Consider the following 18765-nt stretch of genomic DNA (forward strand, 5'->3'; position numbering starts at 1 on the left):
CACCATGGATTTAGCACTAATGTCGCTATATTATGCTTTTATGCATGTCTTACTATGTTGTTACACATATCGAACAAGTTTATGCGGGTGGTGTTCTTGTGCAGGTTCTAGTAACCGGCGTGGTCATAACGATTCTTCGTACACTTGGTCCCAAAAAATGTCGTCTTTAAGCTCTTTTCCGACATGAACCAAGAAAAGATGGCCGAGCTTCCTTTCGGCTCGTTAAAAGGAACGAGAGGCGGTCGTTTTTAAGCTCGTTTTCCGACCGTTTAACTTAAAAAGATTTCCGGGTGTTTGTCGTTTCGCGCTCGTTATTGGCTCTAAAACGACATGCTTCCGACCGCTTTTTTACTTTTTCGGGTCGAAGCTACTATTCACGAAAAGTACTCCTCAATCATACTGGTCGGGCGGTTCTTTCGAGCATTGTTTTATACTTTTTCGGGCTCGAGAGACACAACTTTACGAAAAAGGACCCCCCTGGAGTTTTCTTTTCTGCTGTCTTTTTAGACTCTCTAAACAAGAAAAGCCGTCGAGCTCCTCCTTTGTCAGGCTCGTTAAAACTCAATGACATCGGACATTGTCAAAATGACGCCTTTCCAAGCATATGATATCCCCGTCAAGCTTGTCATCCAAAATAACCGGGGTACCTGCCAGAAATGGTGGGGAAAATGAAACTGTAATAATGGTCGTGTCGGCAGTATGTCGCTCTTGAACATCGCACTCGTCTGCATTCGTGTCTGGGTGGGGATTTCTCATCTTGTTTTACACTAGCCTCCGTGGGTTTGGGTTATCCTATTTGACCTCTCATCTGCTCATTGCCATTGTCACCATGACCTCTACTCATTTGATGTCAGATACTGCCAAATCTGCTGTTGTGCCGCCAATATGTTCAAGAGAAGTTGGCCTCTGCAAGATTACTACCTCCCTCTGATGTCTCGCACAAAATTTTTTATCCTTCTCTGTCTCGTGTCGATGATGTGGGAAACATTATGGCCCACCTTCGATCAAGGTTGCTTCCTGTCGACTTCAGCTCATTATCCAGGAAAGTGACCTAGGGACTCCCTTCAGGTGCCTTAGAGCCTGCATGCCTCAATGGCAGGTTCTTCGTGTTCGACGTGAGGTTTTCATCATTGGCCTCCGATCGGATGATTCTGCGGGTGTTCGACACCGGCTCATTGATTCACACACCGTGGATTGTACCTATAAGTACCTTGAGGACCATTGTCATTATTGGTGGTACCTCTCGCATCTGTTAACAGTTTTCATCATTGACTGGTAATCAGACGATGTTCATGCATGTTCGACTTCAGCTCATGTATTCACATACTTGGACTTGTACTTTGTTCGGGTTGGGATGGAGCGCAAGACCCTGGTTTTTTGTCTGTTACGAACCAGGCTGTGATTTTGTGGATTGTTATTACATGACTCATTGATGGATGGCTACGCCCATACCTGAGTCTTTGGGATGGCTGCGACCATACCCTCTTATCTTTATGGTCTCTTCAGCTGGGTGGATGCGTCCATACCACAGACCTTCTTCATATGTCTTTTGGATGGCTGCGCCCATGCCTAGACTACATGTAATCGAGATATCAGTTGTACATACGTGCAGGTCCTTCCTGGTGGTGTTCCAGTTCAGCAGTTTTGTAAAGCATTTCACCCCTCCCACTCTCTCGAGCTTCATGCTTTAGGGGGCATCTGTTACGCAGTAATTTGTCACTGTCTCCCTGTCAGTCTCCCTACTGTGTCATGAAATCAAATGCACCATGCTCATGCTCTCTAAACTGGCCAAATGACCCACTTTGCCAAAGTTTATTGCATCAGCGCGACTGTTATTAAAATAACTGCGCTGACTGGCGGCTGATAGTGTAACTGATGCGCTGCCAGCGCGGAAGCACACGGGTTTTCCACGCTGGTCAAATTTTATGCGCCAGCGCATCCTATGAAAGTATTGAGTCTCGCTGACACAGCCTACCCTGTTATTATGATGCGCTGTCAGCGCTCCAGTTCAGTGTTACACCCGCGCTGATCCAGTTTGGGCGAATTTGTTCCAACAGCCAGCCTTCCAGATGGTTCCAGACTTGGTTGTTGGCCTTGCCAGTATTGCCCTCCCTTCTATGGCATGTCTGTTCGTCATTTGAAACCACCTTCCTTAAGGATAAGCTTGTCCTTCCACCATTCATGGAGACTCCTTCTCCTATTTAAACCTCCACCATTACCATGAGCAGCTAGTTTGGATAGTGTGGAATTCATAGTGCTTAGACTGCTGCTGTTAGTAGGTAGTTGGTGTGACAAGTGTGGTTTTGCTAGAGGAAGCTTAAGGAAGGTTGTGAGTATTGCTTGTGTGAGAGAGAGCTTTGTTTTGGGAGAATTTACCTCCAAGGGTGAATGCTTAAGAGACTTGCTGGCTGGACCCTCAAGAGAAGGACTCAGCGTCAGAACTTTGGTTGTACCTTTCTCTGTTATTGATTTAATAATAGATGACTACTGTTATGGTTCCATTCTCATTTGTCTTTATAATGGTTAATGTGAATTAAATCCTTTCTGACTGATGTATAATTGCTTTTATTAGATTTCACGCTTGTGTTTGTCTTTCTCTTCGTGTGTGCAGGTATCTATTCACGGAGATCGTGGAAGATCGTGACCGGCTAGAGCGAAGGAGCGGGAGCGGCATCTCTTCGTCAAACAATAGCGTTGGAATCCCAGTAGGTGTTCTTTGCCTCTATTTTATTTGCAATTAGGAACTTGCACAGTAGCATTGATTGATTGTTGCTAGACCCGTTCTGGGCTAGTAGGGATCGCCTCTATCCGTAGAGGGGATTTACCTCTCCAACAGATGCTATGGAGCAGAGCATACAGTGTTGTTGTTGATGTTTATCATGATGTTTGGTCTCTGTTATAAATGTCATGTATATCATTCAATGTAAAGGTCATATCAAGACTCATGATGTAATAGTGTGTCTCTATCTATTGTAGTCATTTGATGAGATCTCTTCAGGTCATGTAACGGCCTATGTTGGTTTCCCCACTATGCCTGGGATGAATGATGTTATTCTCTTATGTTATCATATGTAAACTTTTGGTATATCACCATTGTGATGGGAGATAGATGTATGTATGAGTCTTTGGTCATTTACGATGTATAGAGTCATGTTCTTCTTCTAGAACATCTTTTTGCAGACCTTGCTTACAGTCAGGGGGATCATGAACAAGCATATTTCAGCAGAGCAGAGATTTCAGCATGTTCTCAGAAAGAGCATGGACAGATTGGTGCATCATGGCATATTCAAAGGGGGAGCTCATTTAGAGATTTTAGCAGGTACTCAGGGGGAGTATGGACAGCAAAGGAAGAGATTATCTTGGTCCACCCTTTGCCCTTGATGTCAAAGGGGGAGAGTGATTTGGTATTGTTTCCATCAAGTCCAAAGGGGGAGAATGTTGACATTATGATGCACGTGTTGTACTTGATGGCAACCAACTCGTAGAAGATCAACTCACTTATATATATCTAGATGAATCTACAGAAGAGATATCACGGGATGTCGGACAACTCAAAGGAATCAGATGATAGTTCTCAGGTTAGCTTTGCCATCAAGTCCAAAGGGGGAGATTGTTGGCATTATGAGACAAGTGTTGTCCTTGATGGAAAATCATAGAGATGATAAATTATAGTGCAACAAAGTTCACGCACTTTCATGAAGATAAAAGTTTCTTTCATGTAGAGAAAAGTTAACGCACCTTCATGAAGATAAAAGTTTCTTTCATGTAGAGAAAATTTCATGCACTTTCATGAAGATAAAAGTTTCTTTCATATAGAGAAAAGTTCACGCACTTTCATGCAGAGAAAAGTTTCTTTCATATAGAGAAAAGTTCACGCACTTTCATGCAGAGAAAAGTTTCTTTCATATAGAGAAAAGTTCATGCACTTTCATGCAGAGAAAAGTTCCCTTCATGCAAGAGAAAAGTTCACGCACTTTCATGGTTGGCTCATGGTATTAGTCCAACAGTTTTTGATCCTATGGTTTTGGTCCGTGGTATTGCATCCAATAGTGTTGACCCCAAGTATTGGGTCCATGGTATTGTTTTGTTATGGTTTTGGACTGTGGTATTATGGAAGGCCTAAGACTATAAAAGAGGAAGGAGATCATTTTGCAAAGCATCATCTAAATTATTGAATATCTGATAAAGTGCTAGATCTGGAATACTGTGATTGGGTTATGGTGCATATCTGGATCTGAGCTAAAGAGGGATCTCACTGATTGATGGAGAACAAGATCTAAGGATAGATCGGGATCAAATGGCTTGAAATGAACTATCTCTATATAGTTGATTATGCTTATTCTAGATCTGTATACTAATGCTTGTAATGATCTGAACTAGGTATAACTTAAGTTTGAAATCGCTGCAAGTCATGATTGAATATTTATAGATCTGTACGCGGGTTGGCTTTGGTGAAAGTGCGTATTTACGCAGGTTTGGTTCATTGTAGTAGCGTATACCATTTGAGCTATGATGTTTAAAGTTACATGTGGTTCAGGTTGTTGATGTGTTCTGATGATTGTTTAATGGTGTCAATATTCTACATATTTAGTTTGATTGATTGTGTTGATGGATGAGATCTAATAATGGATCAGGATCATAATGACTCATATTTATGTGATCTAATGGACTAGATTGGGTTGCTGACACACATATTATCCTTGTATATGTATTGATCTGGTGATTGGGTGATTCAGAAGATTGATTGATTATGTACTTCAATGATATCAATGGGTCCAGTATGAAAATTGGATGAAACGTGGACTTTCAGATTATGTGTTGTGCTTCAGGAGTATCCAGTATGAAAATGTATGAAATGTGGTACCTGGAGGAGAGAATATTGTAGGCCGGCACCTACGTACTAGTATCTTAGCTAGTACAAGAGCTAAGGGGGTGGTAGCTCCCTTCCAGTAGCAGTTGAAAACTTTGGAGCATTGTAGTAGGTAGCATCCTGCGTACTAGTAAATGGATCGGCTAGTACAAGAACTATGGGGGTTGTAGCTCCCTTCCAGGAGAGACTGGAGAACGAGAGAGGGTTGTATCTCTCTGCAGGTAGTAGCCTGCGTACTAGTAAAGGACTACACTAGTACAGAACTTTTATAAAAGGATTTTCTTATTAAGAAGAAGATTGAGATGACTTGCAGCAGGTGGTTTTCTCCCACATTGGGTTTCCACCTTATATCATGGTGTTCATGTGCGTGGCTTATGTGTGATGATCTATTCTATTTTACTGCGCCTGTTTACTGTTAATATGGTTAATAATGTTCTAATGCACTCATTGAAGATCAATTAACTGAATCATAAGTTTACTGAATATACGCGGCTATTCTTAACTAAAGCAGCATATATGAATCAGACTCTGGAAATGAAAAAGTTATATTGATTTGATAATACTGATCCACCCCCCCTCTCAGTATTATTTCCAACAGTTAGATCACAAAAATGGTTATGGCCCCACGGTGATAGTGAGGTATCCATCTCAGCTAAAGTGAGCCCGCCTTTTCCACACCCAGTAACCATTTTCGTGGTAGCAATTTATTCACAGCCAATTGGGGGAACTTGTCGTTATCTGCTAGATCCCAATATTCGAACTTGATACTCAGTATGCAACCCAGTGCAAACCATCAAACCTTATCTCATCCAGAAGCAGCGGGGTCCTTAGTGTATTCTTTGCAGCATCCAGGTCCTTCGGTATCTTCGTCATGCCCTTCCATGGGGATACAAATGGGGGTAAGGGAGGTATTTGGAATGCATTTTATTGGTCCTCATCCTGTGCTTCAATCTAGGTGATCAGGTCTTGCAAATCGTCATCGTCCTCGGCGGGTTCGGTGGTGACGGCCTTGTTATCGGGAAAACTAGTGTCTATTCAGAGCTGCTAGTCCCACTAAGATGGGTAGCTAACTTAGAAACACACAGATTAAAGTTACTTGTGTTTTCCTTTATGAGAGATAGATGAGAGAGAAGCAAAGAGCACCAACCTCAGTCTTTCGCTAGTCTCCATGCTTGTTTCCTCTCTCCTTTGATAGAGCCTTCACCACTCCTTCCTCACTTGTTCGGCTTCAAAGAACACCTATAGAGCCAAGGCAGCAAAATACCATCAAAGCATAGAGATCTATAACCATAAATAATGTAGGATCAGATGTACATTAACCATATAAATGCATACATAAACAAGATTCAGAGATATACAAGCATATGGAGGAAAACTCAAATAGCTTTATTGATAGAAGTAGTAGAAGAGAGGATTACAATCAGGCTATCTGATCTAGCATCATCCTCCTAGCATGAAATCCCTCTTCACCTCATACAAAGAAAGATCACCCCACAATTTCTTCAAAGAAAAACCAACAGCACTTCCTTGCAAATTACAAAATTCCAGCCTCTGGATCTCTTGGATGAGGGATCCATATATAGATGTGTTGTTGGGAAAAGTATCCAATACGGAATGACCCTATCCCACTCTAAGGGTGATAGTACCTCAGCAACAATCGAAGCAAAGCTATCTAAGATTTCTTCTTTATGAAAGTAAAATAGGGGAGAAAGGGATCCACTAACCGATGTCTTTCGCTAATGGTTGATCCAATCTTCTCTCCTTACTGCTTGCTCCCAGCTCCTTGCTCTTTCACTGGCCCAGCTACACCAAGATCCTGCAAAATGGCAAGAGAGGGAAACTACAAGAAGCATACATTCATAATTGATTCAAGGATTAGAATAAATCAAATACACAAGTATAACAATACACCATTGAGACACATGCATATAGAAGAACCTCAAATGCTTTATTAATGGAAGAAGTAAAGTTCAAGAAGTGATACAACCATAAAAGGCCCAATCCAGCATCACCTCCCAGCAGAAAGAAATCTCCTCTTCACCTCCTTCAAAGCAAATCACCCAATAGTTCTAAACTCAAACCAATAGCACTTCCTTACTTTCACAAGATTCCAGCCTCCTTAGACCTCATGAGAGAGCTCTATATATAGGAGTTTTGGAGAAAGGATGAGTCAGCTTGAAGCTGGCATGAAGCTGACTAGTGTCCTCTCCCACTTCAGTTATTCTTCAGTTCTTGAGTCCACTTGGAGGTTCTTGCTTCCACTTGGAGATCTAGACCCTCTTACTCATCACCAGTCGAATTCCCTTATCCAAGTGTCATTTTGGAAGCTTCCTGGGCATTGACACCTTGAGGAATGACTGTGCCACATGTCCCAACTCGCCCAGCGCAGGTAGCCTTCTTTGCAGTTGACATTCAGCGCAGGTAGACAGTGGAACAGTTGACATTCAGCGCAGATGCTCAGTGGAGCAGTTGACATGATCCAGAATTAGCTTGTTTTTGAGTGCTTTCAGGTGGAGAACTGATATTCAGTGCTGTGGTTTGCTGACCTTGTTCCTCTAGGGGTAGGAACAACATGTTTTAGGGACTTTGGATCCCTTAGATTATGGACATTTCATGCTTCATGCTGTAAGGCACAAAAATGTCTATAACAGTTGCCCCCTAAAGTATGAGGTCGTTTATCGGGTGAAATGCTTTATCAGGAGGATCCGAAGTTCATTCAATCATTGAGAGGTGACCTGTAATAAAATACAATACAATACATTATTTTTCATTCTGCTTTCATGATCTAGCTGAGGCGGGCATTCCCATGCTCAGCTTTATAAATTCATTTTGGTACATAGAACAGACGATCGTCTGATAGTAGACTGATAATTCTCTGCTGAAATTATCATCCTTTGAGTAGGATGATCATCTGCTGCAATGATGTACATATCAAATGTCTTTATATTTCCTGAATATATATCGCAGCCCGGATGGATGAAACTAGATCCGGGGTCTTCAAACCCGTTCAATCTTCACTCTAAGTACAAGTCGATCCATGTGAGAATTGCGCTGAAGTCGAACATGAAAGACATCACTTGATTACCGGTCAATGATGTAAACCGTTAACAAGCCCGAGAGGAATCACCGATAATGATAATGACCCTCAAGGTACTGCAGTACAATTCACGTGGTGTGAATATAGGACTTGGCGTCGAACACCACGCAAAATCTTCTGGTCGAAGGTCATTGATGTATACCTATCGCCGGAAGTGAGAAACTTGCCATTGAGGCATGCAAGCTTCAAAGTACTAAGGGGGGTGTTCCTAGATCAACTTCTTGGATAATGAGCTGAAGTCGACAAGAAGCGATCCGTCAAAGGAGGGCCTTAATGAATCCCACATCGGTGACACGGAACGGAGCTAATGATTTTAGTGGAGGTGAAAACAATCTGTGACATATGATTCAGGGTGGCGATCATGGATGGATGAAGGATAATGTATGGCAGTGGATGGGACACGGTTGACTCTTTCTGAACAACATCTCTTGAACATATAACGACACTGATGCGATGGATCGGTAGCATTACCCCAAATATGGATGGTTTGGCGAGACCATGGTGATGAGACCGGTGAATGAAACAACCCAACCCGATGTGATACGGAGGAAAAGTGTCATGTTCAAGAGCGACTTGCTACCATTAAAGCTTTGAGGTTCTCCCAATTTTTCCCCAGTCATTTCTGACCAGTACCTCTTTATTTTTTTCAAGCTTGAGGAGGATAACATATGCTTGTTCTATAACCTGCCCTTCGGGCAAGCCCATCGCTATGTTTTAACGAGCCTAGCGATAGGGAAACTCGTTCTCGTCTAAAGACAAGTTTGTCGCTATTTAATCATTTTAACTAGTCTAACGACAAGGAAAACTCGATCCTTTTCATTTTTAGAGAGTCTGAAAAGGTACAGAAAGTTAACTCCAAAATTCCTTTTTCGTCATCTAATCCCTTAAGTCCGAAAAAGTATAAAACAATACAGAAGGGATGAATTTTCGATAACTTTAACGAGCCGAATAAAACAAGCGCTCGACCTTTTTGTGCAATAATCCCTCAGGTCCAAAAAGATTAAAATCTAGAGGAGGGATAGCTCTTCCGGTCACTTTAACGAGCTGGAAGGCCAAAACTCGGCAATCTTTTCATATTTTACGAGTCAATTGAAAAGAGCTCAAAGAAGACTCGTCTTTTGAGGAACGAGTGATAAACAGGGATAGCAGCAGATTCCAGGTACAGGTTGGAATTTTCCAATCACGGCAGTGTCACAAGGATGGCTAGGTGAAATCACTCTTCGCAGCTGTTCCTCAAAATGGGTAAACAATCATATGGAGGTGAACGATCGGCCAAATGATGGTGGAGGTGGCAGGTGCAAACACGACCAAGGTTTTTATGGCTGATAAATTTACGATCACAGAGGTTATTTACCGGGATAGGTTCATTTTTTATTTAAAAATGAGCTTAAACTCTGAAGGAAACATTGCTCACTGCTTTTATTTATTTTTTAACGAGCATGAAGACCGCGTTAAAACTGCTCGGATCTTGCGTTTATTTTTTAACGAGCATGAACTTTATGCTAAAACTACTCGATATACCAGTCATAAGATAAGAAATGTCCCCTGTAAGATCCCATTTTTTATAGAGCTTGCGCCTTACCAAAGCTATGCTCCCTCTCATCCTTTCTTTATGCAAGTTCAGAAACGGCTAATCCAAAAAACAGATAAATAACCGCTCTTTGCTTGCACTCCAAAAGGGTTGCATGCCCCCAGGTATAAAATACAATTTCAAGGCTGCCCCTACTTATCCATCAAAACATTTGTTTTAAAGGGTGAGGCTTGCCTCTTTTTGGTTACCCAAAGATTGTTTCGTTAATCTTTCAAACAAAACATTTCCTCGGCACTGTCTACCGAAATAGACAAGGGTGAATGACTCTTGTCAAACACGTAACCTTGACAAAAGAATCCTATCCTAGAACAACCCCTCTTCCATCCACGGACGGGGTACGGACTAGTCATATTCTCTCGCGGAAATTCTATCTTATACCCAAGGTTTTCTCTGCCCAAAGCAGACCAGGATGCATGCCCCCTGGATTCCAGTCCCATCTTTCCGAATCACTCGCACTCATCGGGAAGGAGGACTGGGGGTGGAGACATTTCTTGATTGAATAGACCATTCAGGGTTGGTATGTGACTATTTGCGATGCGTGGTCCCGGAAATGAAAGTTGGTCTACGAGCTTGACCATTCTTCCTTCGTGTGGAAAACACATTACTCTAAAGAGTGAGGAGACTATTGCTCCCATGCAATATATATAGTATCGTCCAAGGAGTAGGTTATAAACCAAGGGTCCTTGAACGACCATCATGTTCATTTGAACGGTCTTCCCTTTCAATGTAACAGGCACATTGGGGAGGATCCCTAATGGTCGACTGGTTCCTTTATCGAAACCCGAGAGATTTCTTATCTCAAGCAAAAGCGCCGGGGAACCCAGTGCTTTCCAAGCAACAGAGGAAAGGATACTCACAGATGCCCCCTCATCAATGATAGTTCCAGCCATTACCATTCTGTAGATTTGGACTATGATTCTGAATGGTATACTGGCTGGCAACCGGGGTCTGCCTAGTTGATTCCAATCAAAGGATACAACCAGGTTGCTTGGTGGTGGGACCGAATATACGGCCGGATATGACCCTGACGATGTTCTTTCCTGCGATAAAGGAATGGGTGCATTGCCCTGATGCTCATCAGAGTCCGTGTTGATGAAAAGAATCTGGATGGTGTCATCCTTATTCTCTTCAATGAGGGTGTCATTTGAAGATGAATCTTCAGTGACGGTGTCATTTGACGATGAAACTTCTGAAGGAAGAACCGGGTCAACTGCCGTTTCGACCTTTGGACTTTCGTCTGGTCTGGATTCAGTAGGTTCATTTTCAATGACTGACGCTTCAGCTGACCACTTTAGCGGGCCAGCTGTATTCTCAACCAACGAAGGACTTGGCACGAGTTTTTTGTATCCAGGAGGAAGTCTCAACGGTGAAACCGGGCGATCTTCCAAAACTCTCTTCGCTTCGTCTAAGAAGGGACAACAGTGGATGGCGTGATCGCCTTCACACAGTCTGCAGGGGGATCTTGCTCCCCCTCTTTGTCTTGAACCTTCACTTTCGCTGGTTGACAGTAAGCATTCAACATGACTATCAGAGGTTGATGCTCCCGAATTGTGCAAACGAGGGGACCAGTCCCTTAGTATCCGGGGAATACAGGGACAATCTCTATGGAAGTGGTCTCCTCTACATATGACACATGGCGATTTAGGCCCGGTCTGTGCTGTGTGTGGATTTTCGTCAGATCTCTTTTGCTTGCCCCCAGTCGCCTTAGGCTCCTTCTTCTTCTTCTCTCTCTTCTTCTTCTCCTTCTTCTCCATGGGAGCTTGGCTTTTGCCGGCTCTACCTTGCGAAGATGAAGGATTGGAGGAAGAGTTATAGGAAGTAGAAGGCTGGTGGGCAGCTCTAGACTGATCTAACTGTTGACTCGATTGTTCAGGAACCATGGTGTTCTGAACTACATTGGTTGAGAATAGCCAAATTGGCAGGCCAATTTTCAATCCTGGAAGCGACAATGTGGCCATGTGGGGCGCACCAACTTCTCCCCAAGAGGAGAAAGGACTAGGATTTCCATCATGTGGAATTCCTTGGTTGGGGCGTTCCATGTTCTCAACCTACAGATCAACGTAGGAATAGGAGGTGATTATGTTTCGTTTAAAATAAATTTTATAACGACGCTTTAGACACAACTTGCTTTTTCACTTTTTAAGAGTCGAGAAAAAGCTAAAGATGACTCTAGTCTCCTTCGATGTTTTAACGAGCCTGAAGTGACAAATGCTCGAATGGACTTTTTTAGTTATAGAGTTTGAAAAAGGCCAAAAGAAACTGCTCTGGAGATCTAGGCAGAGGGTGTGCCAAACTTTTCGCAAAACCACAGAATACGTTTTATGGTACGAGTGGTCGATCTTCGTGAATGCTGTGTTCACTGCATTGCGATCAGTAGGGCGGCCGACACGGCTTCCTATGGATAAATGCTTTGTTCCTATAGGGGTCTCCCAATATATACGCGACGGTACGTGGGAGCACAAGTCCGTATTGATACTTATCGCTTCACCGTGGAGGAATCACCCAACCACTCAACACTAAGATATCACGTTTAACGACGCCGGAACATGTCTCTAGCTTATACCTCTATGTGTTTGCGTTATGTTTCAATGCGTTGTTATGTAAATTCAATTTATTTTAAGGTTGATCTTGTTTAGCAGTTTGCCTTTATGGATCACCACGTGATGTATGATACAACTCCTAAATGCAGTCTAAGATGATAAGCAAGCTTTTCAATCTTTCAACTTTGAAAATCTTAACTACTGAGGGAAAAGAAAGACATCATCTTTTCACACAGATCATAGAGCACACACTAATGCACTTTTTCCTAAATCAACATACAAGCTGTCAAAATGCACATGCACAATGCAGGTATTTCTTTTCTCTTTCTTAATGTTGATGTATTACAAAAAGAAAGCTGTTGTATAACTTTGAATTCAATTTCAAGTGAAAGCAAACAAGCTTTGTCCAAAATCAAAAGACACCTTAAGATTTACTTGTTTCGACACTAGAAATATATAAATTCAAACCATATGACGAAAGCAAAAGCTCAATCAGCTATGAACAGCAAACAAACTAACTCTTAAGATCAAAACGACACTTATCACAGGTCTAGATCTAAGAGGCCACAGCAAGACTAGTTCACTTTCGTTATGGGAAACTGCAAATGATATAAGAAATACACAAAGAACAAATACAATTTCTTTATACAACCGAGGTAGAATAGTGGCAAGGAAAGTTGGTTAGAGATAGGCACATTAACTGATAACAGGCTGCAAAAACAAGGATGAAAACAGGGCAATAAACAGCAGGGAACCCCAGTTTCACAAGGCAAAACTGGTTCAGCGCAGGTAGTACACCGGCAGTTTGACCTTCAGCACAGGTAGCCCCTTCGGGACCTACGATGAAATGCAGACTGCCTTCACAGTGCCTGCAATGAAGAGATAAACTTTCGTTTTTCTCAGTTTCTGGTCACAGATTGCTAAAAAATTCACAGTTTTTGGCCAAATCAGAAGCTATCAATCAAGTACACACTAAAGGATGAAAAGGAGGATGAAAAGCTATCACTAAGAGCTGTTCAGAGTCCTTGTGGATCAGCTCTTCAAATCATAAACATGCCCAGAAACTGAGCTAGAGTAGCTGCCCTCTACTTTGCATTTGAAAGATTCAAATACAGTTCGATTCGGTACTCCCTGTGTTTAGGAAATGAATAGCAAAAACACAAACAACCAACAAGATACGATCCCCAGCGGAGTCGCCAATTTGTTGTTGGGAAAAGTATCCAATACGGAATGACCCTATCCCACTCTAAGGGTGATAGTACCTCAGCAACAATCGAAGCAAAGCTATCTAAGATTTCTTCTTTATGAAAGTAAAATAGGGGAGAAAGGGATCCACTAACCGATGTCTTTCGCTAATGGTTGATCCAATCTTCTCTCCTTACTGCTTGCTCCCAGCTCCTTGCTCTTTCACTGGCCCAGCTACACCAAGATCCTGCAAAATGGAAAGAGAGGGAAACTACAAGAAGCATACATTCATAATTGATTCAAGGATTAGAATAAATCAAATACACAAGTATAACAATACACCATTGAGACACATGCATATAGAAGAACCTCAAATGCTTTATTAATGGAAGAAGTAAAGTTCAGGAAGTGATACAACCATAAAAGGCCCAATCCAGCATCACCTCCCAGGAGAAAGAAATCTCCTCTTCACCTCCTTCAAAGCAAATCACCTAATAGTTCTAAACTCAAACCAACAGCACTTCCTTACTTTCACAAGATTCCAGCCTCCTTAGACCTCATGAGAGAGCTCTATATATAGGAGTTTTAGAGAAAGGATGAGTCAGCTTGAAGCTGGCATGAAGCTGACTAGTGTCCTCTCCCACTTCAGTTATTCTTCAGTTCTTGAGTCCACTTGGAGGTTCTTGATTCCACTTGGAGATCTAGACCCTCTTACTCATCACCAGTCGAATTCCCTGATCCAAGTGTCATTTTGGAAGCTTCCTGGGCATTGACACCTTGAGGAATGACTGTGCCACATGTCCCAACTCGCCCAGCGCAGGTAGCCTTCTTTGCAGTTGACATTCAGCGCAGGTAGACAGTGGAACAGTTGACATTCAGCGCAGATGCTCAGTGGAGCAGTTGACATGATCCAGAATTAGCTTGTTTTTGAGTGCTTTCAGGTGGAGAACTGATATTCAGTGCTGTGGTTTGCTGACCTTGTTCCTCTAGGGGTAGGAACAACATGTTTTAGGGACTTTGGATCCCTTAGATTATGGACATTTCATGCTTCATGCTGTAAGGCACAAAAATGTCTATAACAAGATGTTTACAGGAGAGTGAGTTAGCTTTTGGGATTTTGATTAGTGTCATTTCACTGATAGTTCTTGGTTCCACTTGGAGATTTCAGATCTCTTACTCATCCTTGGGAGAATTCAAAGAGGCAAGTGTCATATGAGCAGTTTCTAGAAGATTCTCTGGGTTTCCACCTAGCAAACTGTTGCTGCCATTTGTTTTCTCTCACTCATTGCACCCTACAGAAGGGATTTCAGTATGCATCGCACCCCCCATGTGTAATATGTGATATGCATTGCACCCTATGCATGGAGCAGTCTGTATGGTCCTATTTTGACCAGTTCTGAGTAGTTTTTCATGGAGAACGTCTGGGAGATTATGTAATCAGCTGACCTTGTTCCTTTAGGGTATGAAACAACACTTTTAGGGGTTTAGAAGCCCTTGGTTTATGGACTATGTGATTGGGGTTGCATTGCCCAAATATGTCTATAATAGGCCTTACCCTTTTTGGCTACTAACCTTTTGCTGAATCTTGGTGACACCCTGACTAGCCCCATCGTCTGCTTGCTTTTCTGGGGTCGCGGTGTGCATGGGGACCTTGGAACCTTGGGGCCCACAGTTACTTCATCTAGTTCTTCCTGGGGTGGATGCAATTCTTCCGCGAACCATGCTCGGGTTCTTTCCATGGAGCTCATGGGGCTTCTGGTAGCCAGGTGTTTGTTGGTCGTTTAGATCTCACCTTTCCTAGTGTTGGCCAGAGGGTGATATAAAAGCGCGCAGATTTGAATATATTCCTTCCCTCCACTGCCCGGTCATTAATAGCTTCTAGTCGCCAAATCTTTTCATATCTATCTAGAAACTTTTGTCTTAATGACCCGCCGCCCGCTCCTCTCTACCGTAGCTGGAACTTCTTGTCAGGAATGTCACCTGCTAACCTCCCCATGCAGCAGCGCAGCCACAGTCGTGCTATCCGACTAGTCCTGTACGGGTCCTTCTTTCTGCGTCAACCTTTTGCAAGCTTGTTTATAGTCCCGCACCCTCTTTCAACTATGGGGAGTGTTGAGACTGTGCTTTCCATGGCTAGTCAGGTGGTCACACCTCCGGTACGATGTCTCAGCTTTCCTGTTAGCCCGGGTTGTGAGCACCTTTCAAGTTCCTTTGTAGTCGGTATCTCTTTGTGTGCTATTATGTGGGGTGTGTCCTCCCGTAGGTGCAAGCACAGCCATGATAGCAAGGTCACGATTCATTCTGGGTCTGCAGGAAACCCAACCGGGCCTGACAGACTTGCACGACCTTCGTCACTACTTTTCATCCTGCTGATTTCCTCTAGCACGCCTTTCTTCTGTAGCAATGCCCATGGTTCATTAGTTTCGTGAGGCCTACTGCTACTCTTCTTATTCTGAGCTCCCTCCTGTCCTATTTTTAACAACCTCATCTTCATTGCCTTCCCAGTATAGGCCCATCAACCCCATGGTATCTACAACTTCCCAGTGGGCCATTTCATCAGGCGGATGTTGTGCATGCTTCACCCTATTCCCCTCCTAACTTTGTCGCAGGCCACTGGTGAACCGGATTGTAGGTTGGGCCTCTGCACAACATACACTTGTATCCCACGCTGGCAATGGATGCTTAACCCGTCTGGCCCTCCAACCCATACATGCACCTGCCTCTGACATTCGTGCCACTTTCGCCGAATCTTCAGGCCTATATTCCAACAATTGTCACAAGCAGTGCCTCCGCGGGGGCATCCGGTGGCCTTTGCCTGAGATTTGTCATTTCGCATTGGTCGACTGGCTCCTCCACCTTCATGGCATCCTCATCAGTTGGCCACTCCTTGGCCTCTATCGTTACACATCTTAGTGATCTAACCATCCTATTGCAGTTTAGTGTCGTTACCTCATGCAATCGGTTTTGCCATCGCTCAATCTCTTCATCTGAATCTGACGTGCAAGAACTGTCAGGATCCCATGAGATTATTCTGTCCACTATCAGATTCACCCAGTCCTGATCTTGCGCTGTGATTTGGTAGATACATTCCAGTTCACCGTCACTATCATCATCATGCACTGGCTCCATATAGCACTCTCCTTTGGCTGGGTCTAGCGAAACCACTATGCAGGGAGATTTTTTTCGAATATCATTTTTCGTTTCTTTAGGTTGATGACTTTATTCATATTCGTTGCTAGTCTATCCCTAACAATGTGGGATATGGGTTATTGTCATCCATGATTTCTATGACCTCAAAATTGGTTTGAGTGCTTGCACCGTTGATGTCTACTGTAACTCCTTGCAGTCTTCCCATAGGCAAGATCTTTTGTTGGTTTACCATCCGTAATTGGATAGGAGACCATTGTAGTGCAGGCCTACCCATGTGCTCCCAGGTCTGTTTAGGTAGGACATTTGCATCTGACCCCAAGTCCAGAATGACCTAATCCATCTCATAGTCCCCAATCTGGGCAGTCAACCGCATTTCCCGCCCAGTGCGCAATGCATGCTTGCCTAGTTTCTGGACCATTCGAGGTTCATCTGATCCTACGCACCTAGTTATCAACTCTTGCAATCCGTTCACTGCTTTAGTATCTCGTAGTAGCTTCATGCATGTTTCTAAGAAGGTATTTAGCATAGGATTATCTGACTCCATTTGATCCTTGCTGCCCGAAGTAGAAGCTTCTGCGAAGCTCTTATTAACGTCCATAAATGTTTCCTTCGCTCGCTCCAAATCAAATTTTGGTTTTTTGATAGGGGCCTTACAAACCCGCGCATCCCCCTCTGGTTGCCTCCCCTTATCTTCTCTTGTAGTTGCACCACTTCTGAGCATCATATTCACGTTAGGGTCTTCTTCACGGGTTCAACCTTCATCATTTGAAAGTTCTGAGTAGGAGTAGCTAGAAGCACCCCTTTCTCCTGCATCTGAGCAAGTAGTGTGGGGAAATGGACTGCTTCGTGGTCAAATTGGTAGCAGTACGGGCAACAAGCTTTGGTCAGGTTTGTGCAATCATGCGCGTAGTGCCCCGATCCTCCACAATTATAGCAGATTAATTGTCCCCGCCTGCGTTCAGGTCACATTCCCCCTCGGCCCCGTCCGCGTCCTTGGAATCCTCCCCGTGCTATTATTGTGATGGGATCATGCCCACACGCCTCCATCTATATCCTATACGCGGTTGTTCAATCCATTAATAACTCATAACTTTGGCAATTTCTTTCATCATGGCCCACCGTCCTACAAAAGTTTCAAAATCACTACTGGGGGGGCGGGGTTGTCTCAGGCTTTGTAATAGATGACAGTTGTCCATAGCATGCTTTCCTCCCACCTGAGAGATCGTGCACCAAAGTGCAGCCATCGCACTTGGCCCTGTTGGTACATCTAGTCGTAATGGTATTGGTCCCCCCGTTGCCACATAGTTTGCAAAGACCGGACAGTGATCTTTATTGTGGCCCTGGCCCTTACGTTTGATACACCACACCTCTTCTCACACTTCTGACAAAGGCACCTGTCCTTGTTTCAAACTTCACATCTCTAAACATAGTTTTTGTATTTCATGTGGATTTGTTGAACTCCCAACCCCAAATCCTGTATTGGGGTTTCGTGCAACCTCATTGTGGTCTCTAATGCTTCGGCTTGGGTTGAGATCTTTTCCTGTGATAGCATCGTCCTTAGATGTGGCGTCAAAGATGCCACAAACCAGACACAGTGTTGTGCATCCATCAATGTCATGTTAGCCTCGCAGATTGTGCTTTTCAATCTCTAATCCAGATCCCATGGGGTTTCACCAGGTAACATCGCAATTTCCTTGAACCCAATAACGACTATGTTTCTGATTTAGGCCAACTAAATTCCTTATTCAATGCATCCTGGATCGCCACTATTCCCACATTGAGGTGATCACTCAAGTACTTTATATACCATGTTAGTACACGGTCTTGTAGCGTGCTAACCAGATAAGCCTTCTTTTTGTTCTCATTTGTTACTCCTTGGGCTTCCCACACAGCCTTCACCACGAACCAGAACTGCTCTGGTTCCTCATTTCCTATGCCCCTAAGTACTAGAAACTTGATCGCATCTACCATCCAAACCCTTGGTGGTAGTGGTGGGGTAAGTGAAGATGGGTTTGATGCCAGTGAAGCAGGTGGTGGTGTGGGCGGTGGTGGTATCAGTGGAATGCGTTGATTTATCAGTCGAACTATGCTTCTTGGAGATAACCTTGCAAGTCCTTCCTTGCTTTCTCGTGAAATAGAAATCAGAGGATTGTTCTTTAAGCCTCCGGTTCCTCGGTAGCCTCTTCTGCTCCACGTTACACCAGACATTAATGAATGTGCATAATCCATTTTTCACACAACAACATTTTAATCCAAGTATTCAACAATTTGATATACTTACCCTGCAGTCCTTAGAGAAAATGCCTTTCTGCTTCACTATAACTCACAGTTG

The sequence above is a fragment of the Pinus tabuliformis genome, chromosome 9, assembly GCF_031772625.1.
Source record: "Pinus tabuliformis cultivar Carrire ecotype Pingquan chromosome 9, CPIR1, whole genome shotgun sequence".
NCBI lineage: Eukaryota > Viridiplantae > Streptophyta > Pinopsida > Pinales > Pinaceae > Pinus > Pinus tabuliformis.